Here is a 13159-nt window from a genome sequence, read left to right as displayed (position 1 = left end):
TTGTTATTGTTGTTGATTACATCAAAAGCATGAGTAATTAATTCCTCTTATGTTAGGATTAGGGGAGCCATGGTAGAGAAGTGACGATGTTGTGAATAGGCTAGATAATTGACTGTGAGAACTGTTTTATAACAATATAACTGTAATAAGTTAAGTTGAGTGCACGCTTCTAAACCCCTTAATCCGGTTAAATTTGCTCCTGGATTGGAAGATTGGAATGAACAGACCTATTATGAACAATACACTACCCTAATGAGGACGGAAGTTAAGTTAGTTGTAATATAGGGTGGATAGCGGACCGGAAGGACCTTTCCCTTGCCCTTATCATAGTAGATCGTCTGGACTATTTATAACTGAGTTAGTGAACTGCCATGGTGAACTGAAATCCTGACATATCTCTCTCTCTATCTAATCACATATCTTGCCTTTTCGTGCTTTATTGCTCTTGTCTTTACTTCTCTTGCCTTAGACCTTCAGTAGTTTAGAAACCAATTTAAAAACCCCCTATTTGTTACTAGATAGACGTAATTAATAGATAGATACTTTAGCCTCCCTGTGGAGATCAACCCTACTTACCGGTGACTTCTGTTAGTAGTACTTAGGTATTTATTTTTGATACTAAAACGACGGTATCAAATTTTGGGGCCGTTGCTGGGGAGGCAATTAGCCTATTTGTCTGTTTCATTTCGTTTGTCTCTCAGTCTCAGGGAATTTTTAATTCCTTGAGACAGTTCTTATTTATTTTCTCCAGTGCTGTTTATGCCCAGGTCTAACAGGTCAGAGTTAGTTCAAGCTGATCCTGAACCAGAACAGACCTTTAGTTATAGACAAAGACTGCAGAGAAAGATTCAAAAGGAAGGCTTGAGTACTTTTGAACCCGAGCTAGAACACTTCTTATTTGCATAAGACTAGTCTTTCAAAGAAGATAATTCTATTTCTGCTGCTAGTTCTGTGAAGATGCCTAATATCGTGAGTTACTCTGAGCCTACAGCTGCTTCTATCCCCAAAGGTTTCAAACTTGCGATCGAGGATGGGAACACATTTGACATTCGGCCGTCTTATATCAATCTGGTCGAAAGAAATATGTACCGTGGAGTAGCTGGTGAAGATCCGCAGAAACATATGGAGGTTTTCATAGACTATTGCTCAACCATTCCCGCTACTAAGGGAGTGAATCAGGACAAGATTAAGGAGGTTCTATTTCCTTTTTCTTTGACCGATGGAGCCCGATAATGGCTCATATATCTCGATAGAACCACGGCTGGTATCACCGACTGGGAGAGCCTGGCCCTTGCTTTTTATAAAAGGTATTTTCCTCCACAACGGACTAATTAGATGAGAGGAAAAATTACAAGTTTCAAGCAAACACCAGATGAAAACTTGTACGACGCATGGTGCCGGTTTAAGAAGTTGTGTGGTCTCTTCCTCATCATGGTTTCGATCAGTGGTTCTTATGCAATCAGTTTTATAATGGGTTGTATGACGACCACCGTGCTATTTTGGACGCCTCATCAAACGGGCAATTTCAGAAGAATAATGATGATGACAAGGGATGGGAAATTATAGAGGAGATGGTTACCCATTGTGCTGAATATGGGAACCCAAGAGGAGTTATTCGAACAGTCTGTTCTGTAGATAGCATAGTTATGGCTCAGCTGGAAGCCATGAATGCCCGTTTTGATAAGTTAGAGTTGCAAAATGCTGGTGATCAACAGACGGTTCACTTATTGACTAGACAAGAAGCCGTTTCATGTGAGAGGTGCGGTAGCAATGACGGTCACACTGTTGTTGACTGTCTAACTAAGAAGGAGCAGGTTCTTGCCTTTCAGCAATATAGGCAAGGGGGCTCCTATTACAACAATCAGAATGGAGTCCATCCTAATTTGAGATGGACTAATTAGAATGTGTTGAATTCTACACTTCTACCGCAGCAGCAACAGCCTTACCTTCCCCCTCATAAAGCTCAACAAGGCTTTCAAAAGCCTCCATCCTTTCCACCGCCGCAACAAGGTGCTCCTCCAGTGGTGTAAGTGAAATGGGAGAGTTGAAGTCGATGATTCAGTCATTGACAATTCAGTTGCAGAAGAGTGACCAACAGAAAGATGCGTCGATAAAGTCACTCGAATCTCAAATAGCTCAACTTGCCACTAATCAATCTTCAAGGAAGCCGAGCCATTTACCATCTCAACCTGATAAGAACCAACATGAGACGGTGAATCTGATAAATTTGAGGAGCGGTCTTTCCTACGAAGGACCTAAATTGTCAACTGACGAAGATAAATCAGACCCGGAACCTACTGTTGTTGAGCGTGAACAGTCGTTATCGGACGAAACTATGCTGAACCCGAAGAAAATCCTCGATCGACTCATTTCAGGTGGTCGATCGAGAGGAAATGCTGAGGAAACTACTCGATCGAGTGAAACTGATGTTCGATCGAGTAGTGCTGAAAAGGAAGACTTCGATCGAGTAGGTGATTGTTCTCGATCGAAGGAAATTGCTGGTGAAAGAGCTTGATCGAGAGCAAAAGGGGTCGATCGAGTAGAAATGATGAAGATCGTGTTGAGACGTTGGCAGAAAGAAATAAGGGCTTGGAAATTCCTATCACGGTTCCTTTTCCGAGGTGATTGCAAAACAAGAAAGCCGAACAATAGTTTGGGAAATTTGTTGATATCCTAAAGAGGCTTTATGTCAACGTTCCTTTCACCGAACTGCTTACCCAGGTACCCTCTACATGAAGTTTATGAAAGAAATATTAACGCGTAAGAGGCATATTACAGATCACGAAACGGTAGCTTTGTAAAATAGGGTCCGCCTTAGTTCAGAATAAGACACCACCCAAACAATCCGACCCGGGTAGCTTTTCGATTCCATGCCATATAGGGACCCACTTAATTGATAATGCGCTATGCGACTTAGGAGATAGCGTAAGTGTCTTGCCACCGTCACTCGCTAAGAGACTAGGTTTGACCAAATTTCATTGTACCAACATGACTGTTCAGATGGCCGACCGTACTATATCACGGCCACTAGGTGTCTTAGAGGACATACCTGCGAAGATCGGGAGACTCTTTATTCCCGTTGATTTTGTGGTCTTAGACATACCTGAAGACTCTTACACTCCTATTATATTAGGACGACCATTCTTATTTCCAGCTCGTGCGGTAATCGATGTCGGGGGGAAGACCCTTACTTTTCAGGTAGGTGACGAGGAGCTGACATTTTATCAGTCCAAAGCTCGTAGGGCCCCTATGCAAGTTCAACCGTGCAATGCCTTACCCTCTATATACCCAGACACAGATTCTCCAGCTGATGACATTGAGTTTTGTGCTGCTATAGTGACACCTCCGCCTCAGACTGAGAGCAAAAAGGAGGACCATTCTGTTGTTTCCCTTACTACAGGTACAAACAGGGTGGATATTGGAGACTCCGTCGGTCAAGGTACAGTGAAAGTCAAGTTAAGTGATGGGTTTGCTGCAAATGAAACTGCCAGCAGGAATGCCAAAGGAAAGAAGAAAGTGAAGGCGTACTTGGACGCAAACTATTCTTCTTCAATTAGTTCAAGTTCAAGCTCATGGCGATCCAAGAGGACGGTCCGCGATGCTGAAGGGACCTCCTCCAGTCAGAAGCCCTCTTTCGGGCTGTTACAGTGTTTTGGAAGATGAGCGGGGAATGCCCCGTTGTAAAACTTTGTAATTTGAATTTCCGTTAGACACCTTTATTTGCGTTTCAGACTGTTAGATAATGGCGTAGTTAGTTTTAGCATAAGACCGAATATAGACTGCGTATTTTTGAATTTGGTATTTGCGGGAAGCATTTCTATCTGTTTTTATGCAGGTTTGGGGTAGATATGCTGCATTGGGATGCGTGCCAAAGGAAAATAACTCGATCGAGTACTTTTTATACTCGATCGAGAGAAATACCCAGACAAAGTCTTCGATCGAACAGGTTCAAGTCCTCGATCGAATGGTCCAAAAAGAGGAGTTCTCGATCGAGAGGTGTTTTACTCGATCGAGCAGAATGAAGGAGGAAGCTCTCAATCGAGTGGTTTCAAATCACTCAATCAAGGAACTATGGCTTATAAGACGGAGGGAGTAACTTTATTCCTCTTCTAATTTCATTCTAACTCTTCCTCTTCCTTTACTTATGCGATAAACACCAAAAAAAATCCCCCAATCCTCCATTGTTCTTCCCCTTTACCTTATTGAACATCCACATTGTGTTCCTTGTGCTTATTTCGACATAAGCCCTCTCTTTTCCCCCTCAATTTCGTGTTCGTTGCATTTTAATTAGGGATTTAGGGTTTGCGAAAGTCGGGTTTCAATCCGACTAATTTCTTGTGTTTTTGTCGATTCTTTTGCATCTTTCTGTGGGTAATCAATCAAGTAAGTATTTCCCTTTGATTCTTGTTGTTTAATTGATCCTTTTCGACCTTAGTTAGGGCTAGGGTTTCAAAATTTTTGATAAATTTGGGAAAATCGTGTTGCAATTGTTTAATTGACTAATTAACGGACTTATTTGCATTATAGGATGGATAGTAGCACTTTGCTCTCTACTAGTTCTACTGTTACTCCATCCCTTTCTGAGACGGTGGTTCTTGATGCTGCCACCGTCACTAGCTCTGCTGGTACTGTTACTGTCGCCGCTGTTAGTCCAGCTACTGTCCCTTCCACGGTGACGACCCCTGCTCCGTCGTCACCAGCCGTTGCAGATGCTTTCTCGTCAGCTTTAGTGCCTCGACCAGTCATAGGCCAGGCTCCTAGAATGGCTTCTTCTTATTTAGGTGATGCTGGACGAGGACGGGGACGGGGTCGAGGAGCCTCTACTGCTGAACGCACTGCTGCGACGTTCCGAGCAGACGATTCCTTGGACCCGCTTCCTGATTTTCCTGAGGTACGTTTCGTGAACTCGCTTCATCGTAAACGTTTTAAGAATTTAATGCGCTGTGACATCACTTATACTAAGTTTTTATGTCGAACTACTTGAGAGATTGGGGATTTATGAGCCTGTAGCTGAAATTTTAAACGGGACGGGGATGACCGGGCTTACCACAATGCATGCACTGACCTACGAGTAGCTAACCCTTGAGTTTTTCAGCTCTTTCAGCTTCTCGGCTGGTGCATATGACACTGACCTGGAGAGCTCTTGTGTCTCCTTTAGACGTTTTAACCAGACCACTTCTTGGACCTTAGCTGAGTTTGGCAGGCGGTTAGGTTTATCTTCTCATGGCCATTTGGACCCTCCTCGACAGGTCCTGCGTTTACTTTGGCCCACCTTGGCACAGACTCCCTTTGAGCAGCGAAGGCTGGCTCACGTTCACCTTCCCCCGGCCCGTTACTTTCTCCGTCTCCTTAGAAGCACGATTTTTGGCCGTAAGGAGCCTAACAACATTAACAATGTTGAGTTGTCTATTTTAGGGGGATATCTGAACACTGATAGCGCTAGCCCCTTCGTTTTTAACATTGCCTACTTGACAGCTCAGCATTTTAATGCTGTCGGGCTGAAGAAGACGGGCACGATTTCCTGTGGAGGCATAGCCTCCTACCTCACCCGTTATCTCTTCACTTACTTTCCCCATGTCCTGACACACTTAGATAAGGAAGCAGACTTAGATGTCAACGCCATGCAGGCGATGTTTTGGTTAGTTAAGGATCACCGGACTTGGAAGATCTGTGGTTCCGAGTCCATGACCTTACCGTTTCCCGACCTACCCCGTCTTTCACCTTTGACCATTATGTCGGGTAGGTTACCTCCACCTCTACCTTCCTACCACCTCACACTCGCTCCTCCCACTACTTTCGCCCCTAAGAAGCGGAAGAGACCTGAGACTGGAGAGGGGTCCACACCGACTGAGGCTGGGCAGTCTTTGTGGGATTTATCTGTATGCATCCCTTTAAATTTAAGGATTATAACGAATTATAAAGTGATGATTACGAGTCATAAAACTAAATTGCATAAACAAAACGTAAAGGATTAAGAAATAACCTTCGGTCCTAGCTTTTATGGCCTATGAACAATATCGCAATGGTATTCTCCTATCAGTTGCACCCAAGACGATATGAGAAATGCCCTTTGATTTTGCTAGAATCGATCCAAAAATTAACTGATTAATTTTTAGGTTTTGTGTTTTTCTTTTGATGAGATGGAGGCTAGGTTAGAAAATGATTAGGTTAAAAAAAATAAGCTCCCTCTTCCTCTTATTCTAACCGAAAAAGAGAAGTGAATGAGGAGTCTTTTTTTCTTCCTCATTTCGGCCCAAATCCCACCGAAATAATAAGGATTAAAATCCTTATTTTCGGTTATTCCAAAAATGTATAAAATGTGTTAAATATAAATTGTCATCTAGTGAGGATCGAACCCATAACCTCTTGGTTTGAGTACCCTTACTATTACCACTATGACACATTCATCTTGTTGATTAAATATAACCGATTACATTTAATTACGAATTAACATATTAATTTGTCTAAGCTAACATTATATACATTAATTAAATATAACTTATTATATTCAATTTACGAATTGACAATTAATTCGTCTCAGCTAATATTATTTAATCGGCATTAAATAATCGTCTCATCAACACATTAACTAACTGTTTAATCATATAAGGCATCAATGTGATTACATTTCCATAACCACATCTCTCAAACACATCCTATAGGTGTAACCTTTAGGGACCAGTTGATCACCGCCATCTGTATGATAATAACGTCAAACTTTCTAGCAAGCCAACCGTTATTAGGTAATCGTTAATCAACTGATTAAATATGAAGTATACCCTTGTGAACCTGTAAGATATTTACAAATGTTATCACACTAATTTGTGGAGGACACAAGCTCCAACAAACTCCCACTTGTCCTCACAAGTGTATGTGCGATAACCGATTCTCATATCCTAAAATTTCTCCCACTCAATGTAAAACAATTTGCAAAATCTGTATTCACAAAGGTCGTATTTTGAAAGTGATATGTATCAAGAGTGGTTTCCCCGACTAGAGAGTAACTTAACTGATAAACGAATCATCATTCGAGAATAGCCATGTATTTCAGTTACAACTCCTCGAGTGGCCCTGAGAAATAACTATACCTGATAAGGGTTGGATATTTTCCTCAACTCGAATCCTGCAGATGTAAGCACAGTATGAAATGACCCAGAAAAAAATCTACTTAGCCTCCGATTTACGGAGACCGTGAGAAAGAAACCAAAGTCACCCAAAAACTGCCTTAATCTCAAGAGACAGTCGATAGTCAAAAGAATCGACTCTAGGAACACAATGGATGTCCTATCCATGACCTGGCACCGAATGTTTTTAAACATTTAGGACTCCATTACATTGTCACAAAAATTTGTCCTACGAGGTATCGTTATAATCTCGCATTTGTGATCGATTAGTCAACAGTTTGACTTATGGCTCGTTGAACCCACCATCAATCGACTGCACAATAAAATAGCCAGAGTTATCATCTCTTGTAGGCGATTACGGACCAAAACAAAATATAATATAATTCAGTTCACTTTGTGGCGTTCAAAGTTGTCAGTACAAACCACATGAAAAAAAAAATATTATAATAAAACGATGAAGTTATAAATAGTATATGAAAAAGATAATGTATCAAATCCATAATCGACTACAACAACTCAGGAACACATTTAATTCCCATGGAAATAACGTGCCCTTCATGCTTATCAAAATTCAATGTTTTAGTGAGAGGGTCCGCGATGTTATCATCCGTCGCAATCTTGTCAATCACTATCTCTTCTTGCTCCACATAATCACGGATCAGGTGAGCTTTCCGATGTACATGTCTAGATTTGTTGCTAGACTTAGGCTCCTTAGCCTGGAAGATGACACCTCTATTGTCACAATAGATGGTGATCGGGTCAATCGAACTAGGAACTATCGTAAGTCCTTGTAAGAATTGACGCATCCATATCACTTCCTTAGCTGCTTCCGAAGCGGCATAGTACTCGGATTCAGTAGTAGAATCTGCTACAACACTCTTTTTAGAACTCTTCCAGCTGACCGCAGCACCATTAAGAGTGAAGACGAACCCGGACTGAGATTTTGAATCATCTCGATCTGTTTGGAAGTTAGCATCTGCATAACCGATTGCGCATAGCTTAGTATCGCCTCCATAAGTCAATACCCTATCCTTAGTCCTCCATAGGTACTTGAGAATATTTTTAATAGCTCTCCAGTGTGTTTCACCTGGATTCTTTTGGTACCGACTCGTCATACTCAATGCATATGCCACGTCTGGACATGTGCATATCATGGCATACATGATTGATCCTATTGCAGAAGCATAAGGAACACGACTCATGCGCTCAATCCCTTCAGGCGTCGTGGGTGACTGAGACTTGCTCAACTGCATCCCAGACGTCATTGGAAGGTTCCCCCTCTTGGAGTTGGTCATGCTGAACTTCTCAAGAATCTTATCCAAATAAGACTCCTGACTAAGTGATAACGTCCGTCGTGATCTATCTCGGTAGATACGGATTCCAAAAATGCGTTGTGCCTCACCCAGATCTTTCATCTGGAAATGGTTCTTCAACCATTCTTTAACCGAAGATAGGAGAGGAATGTCATTCCCAATCAGGAATATGTCATCGACATACAATATCAAGAATACAATCTTGCTCCCACTCGACTTGATATATAAGCATGGTTCTTCGACCGATCGAGTGAAACCATACTCTTTTATCACCTGGTCGAAACGATGATTCCAACTCCGAGAAGCTTGCTTAAGTCCATAAATGGAACGCTTAAGTTTGCATACTTTCTTAGGATGTTCAGGATCTATGAAACCTTCGGGTTGCACCATGTACAACTCTTCCTCCAAATAACCGTTTAAGAAGGCGGTTTTCACATCCATTTGCCAAATTTCATAGTCATGAAAAGCGGCAATCGCTAAGATTATCCGAATGGAACGTAACATGACTACAGGTGCAAAAATTTCATCATCATGCAATCCGTGCACTTGAGTGAAACTTTTTGCCACAAGTCGTGCCTTATAGGTATCTGGTTGCGCGTCTACAGAATGCTTTATTTTGTAAAGCCATTTGCACTGTAGAGGTTTTACCTTATTAGGTAAATCAACTAGATCCCATACATCATTCTCATACATGGAGTCCATCTTGGATTGCATGGCTTCGAGCCATAGCTTTGAGTCGGAACAGGCCATTGCACCTTTATAGGTAGCGGGTTCATTACTCTCTAGGAGTAAAACGTCATTCTCCTCGACCATACCAATGTATCTGTTCGGAGGATGAGAGACTCTACCCGACCTCCTAGGTTCCTCAGGAATATTAACCGTGTCATCAGTTGGAGGAATAACTTCCTCCATCCGTTCCTCGGTTGTTGGTTCTGGAATCTCCGACAGCTCGAAGGTTATATTACTTGTCTTTTTCTCGAGAAATTCTTTCTCTAAGAACGTCGCACTAGCCGCAACAAAAACTCGATGTTCAGTAGGCGAATAGAAGTAATGACCAAATGTTCCTTTTGGATAACCTATAAAGTATGTCTTGACCGATCGCAGGCCGAGCTTATCCTCGTGTCTCCACTTGAAATAAGTCTCGCAGCCCCAAACCCGAATAAAGGACAAGTTAGGTACCGTTCCCTTCCACATTTCATATGGAGTCTTGTCGACAGCTTTAGTCGGACTTCGGTTAAGTATAAGAGCAGCTGACAAAAGAGCAAAACCCCATAATGAATCAGGCACTACCATGTGTCTCATCATGGATCGAACCATATCAAGTAAGGTTCGATTTCTCCGTTCAGACACACCATTTAATTGAGGTGTTCTAGGTGGAGTTAACTGCAAAACGATTCCACAGTTTTTAAAGTGTTGATCAAACTCATTTGAAAGATATTCGCCACCCCGATCTGAACGGAGTGCTTTAACCTTTCTACCCAGTTGGTTTTCAACCCTGTTCTGGTATTCCTTGAATTTCTGAAAGGACTCACTTTTATGCTTCATTAAGTAGACATATCCGTATCTACTCAAATCGTCCGTGAAAGTGATAAAATATCTATAGCCATCTCTAGCGGTAATTCACATAGGTCCACAAACATCAGTATGTATGAGTCCTAATAGGTCACTAGCGCGTATTCCAACACCTTTGAAGGAAATTCGAGTCATTTTGCCAATGAGACATGATTCACACGTGCCATATGTAGAAAATTCGAATGCGGGAATGGTCCCATTATCGACGAGTTTCTTTACGCGTTTCTCATTTATGTGTCCCATTCGACAATGCCATAGATAGGTTTGATCTTTGTCACCAACCTTAAATTTCTTATTATTCATGTGTAATACTTCCGTGGTTTGATCTAAGATGTAAATTCCATTCATGGAAACCGCTTTGCCATAAATCATTTCATTGAAAGAGAAAATACAGCTATTATCCTTTAGTAAAAATGAAAATCCGTCTTTATCAAGTACGGAAACTGAAATAATGTTCTTAGACAAACCGGGTACATAGTAACAGTTATTTAAAAATAACGCAAAACCACTAGGGAGTTGGATTACATATGTTCCCTTCGAGACAGCAGCAACTCTAGCTCCATTCCCAACTCGCAGGTCCACATCACCCTTTCCGAGAGGTGTGATGTTTCTTAGGCCCTGCAAATGATTACACAAATGAGAACCACAACCATTATCAAGTACCCAAGTTCCGAAACTTGCATGGTTAATCTCAATCATATGAATATAAGATGACATACCAACAGGAGCGACGCGGCCTGCATTGATGTCCTCACGATAGATGGGACAGTTCCTCCTCCAATGTCCAGTCTTGTGACAATGGTGGCACTCAATGTCACCGCCCTTGCTCTTTGCCTTGCCTTGTGAGCCACTAGTCTCACCGGGCCCACTCTTACCGTTTTCTGGCTTCTTGAATTTTGGCTTACCTACAGTTAGGTCGCCTGGAGCTTTGCCCTTACCTTTACCCTTGTTGGAAATCGTGAGAACATCCTGCTTTATGCTCCCACTCAATTTCATATCCTTCTCGGTTGATACTGTCGTTTTTGTACCAAAAATAAAATACCTAAGTATAACTAACAGAAGCTAGAGATAAGTAGGGTCGATCTCCACAGAGAGGCGGTGTACTATCTACTTGTCTATTCTATCTGTCTAATGTCACAAGTTGGGGGTTTTGATTATTTATATTAAACTAAAGATGCTAAGCAAGAGGGAGAGGAAAGCGAGAATTTAACAGAGGAGAAGGGAATATGCTAGGAGTCGGTCTACCGTGGCAGCTGTACTATCGGGTGTACTGAGGCGATTAGACTATTGATAAGAAGAGCTATGGTCGTCACCTTTCGGTCCTTAAACCGACCTAGGGTCTCCTAACTTAGCTTTCCCCCTAATTAGGTATTACCTATTGTAATTAAGCAAGCCTTCCCTTCCAATCTTTCCATCCAGGTCGGGGTTAACTACTTTTATAAATTGGTCTCCTGCATGCATACATTCAACCTAATAACAATTAAATTGCCTAATACAATTCTTATCGCCAGACTAATCTATTCAAGTCAATTATAACATGTTGCTACCACGGCTTCCCTAATTTTAACATACTAAGGGGATTTAGCTAGACATGGGAATAAGGAAAACTAGAATAAAAGAAATAGGAACAATAAACATTAAAATAAAGAGAGAAAAGGGAAGAAAGAATTACTAAATTAAAAGATCCGGAAATGAAGAACAAAAGTAACAGTAGCCAAAGTAACGTAATAGAAGTGTCAGATGAAAAGGAGGGAGGAGATGAGAGAGTTTACAATGACATACTGACTTCCTATTTATAAGAAAATAGGATTTGCTAAACCTAGTTGACGGAATTAAAGCAAAAAGCCTAGCCCGTAGCAAAATCCACTCGATCGAGTGGAATAAAACCACTCGATCGAGCAACTCAGGCTCAAAACTGGTCGATTGACCACAATAGTTACTCGATCGACTAAAACAATAAATGCAAATGGTCGATCGACTAGATAAACTACTCGACCGCCTGATTATTCATCCTAAAACCACTCGATCGACTAATTAATTACTCGATCGAGTGGATCTTGACTTCAGCAGCTCATGATTCTCGTTAGTTTGACTTTGACTTGTCCTTTTAGCTCTCGAAAAGGCTTCACGCATCCCAAGACAGCTATAATTCCCGCTCCAAATCCACTCTTCCTCCAAATGCATGCAAAACGGACGGTAAATGGCTTGATTTCACTACTTTATGGTCCATTCCTGCAATTAAGACAAAATACACCAAAGTAGCATATTCGGGGCATTTCGTAGCATAAAACCACGATAAAAGCATAGAAATACGTGCATAAAATAGGCTAATAAGACTATATAAAATGTACGTATCAAATCTCCCCAAACCAAACCTTTACTCGTCCTCGAGTAAACTAAAATGCAACTAAAGGAACGGGAAAGATAACTCAGAGCTAGCTACAAATGCCCACTTAAGCCGATTTAGTGCAAGCAAACTAACACTTATAGCTAAACAGAGTCAAATGCAAACGAGTTATAGGATGTTTATAATAAAGTCGAAAAAGTCGAACTTGCAAGACCTTTAATAATGGACTCTCACGGGTCACTCTTCTCTCATGAAGCAAAGGGTGAACATATATATGTAAGAGAGAAAGAAAAATAGTCGCTCACCTAGACTACGACCCACATAAACATGCATGCAACTAATATGATAGACAATTCTAACTACCGTACATACATTCCAACCAAACAAGGTCTGTCACGGCCGAGGGCTTATAAAAATATGGTAAAGTGAGGCAATGGGTAAGAAAAGGCAAAACATTTTATGGAAATGTGGAGGTATAGGCGGCCAAGCTAGTACCTAAACAAAACCATATGGCAACATCCATTTCCAACTCAATTATGAATAAATACATGCCCTTCATTTGGCACAAAACTCACCAAACCGAACTAGAAACACTCCTCAAATGATATAAATAAAACATAGGAGCGAAAACCGTCAACAACCAAACAACATCTTTTTTCGAAATCTTTTTTTTTTTCATTCTTTTTTTTCAACTTTCTTTTTTTCTTCTTTCTTTCTTTTTCACGTTTTTTTTCAACTCTTTTTTTTTCTATTTTCCTCCTTTTCTTCATAAATACCAACTCCAAAACAATAGATATAAGCCA

This window comes from Silene latifolia, chromosome Y, assembly GCF_048544455.1.
Source record: "Silene latifolia isolate original U9 population chromosome Y, ASM4854445v1, whole genome shotgun sequence".
Classification (NCBI taxonomy): Eukaryota; Viridiplantae; Streptophyta; class Magnoliopsida; order Caryophyllales; family Caryophyllaceae; genus Silene; species Silene latifolia.
This window is presented reverse-complemented; position numbering follows the sequence as displayed.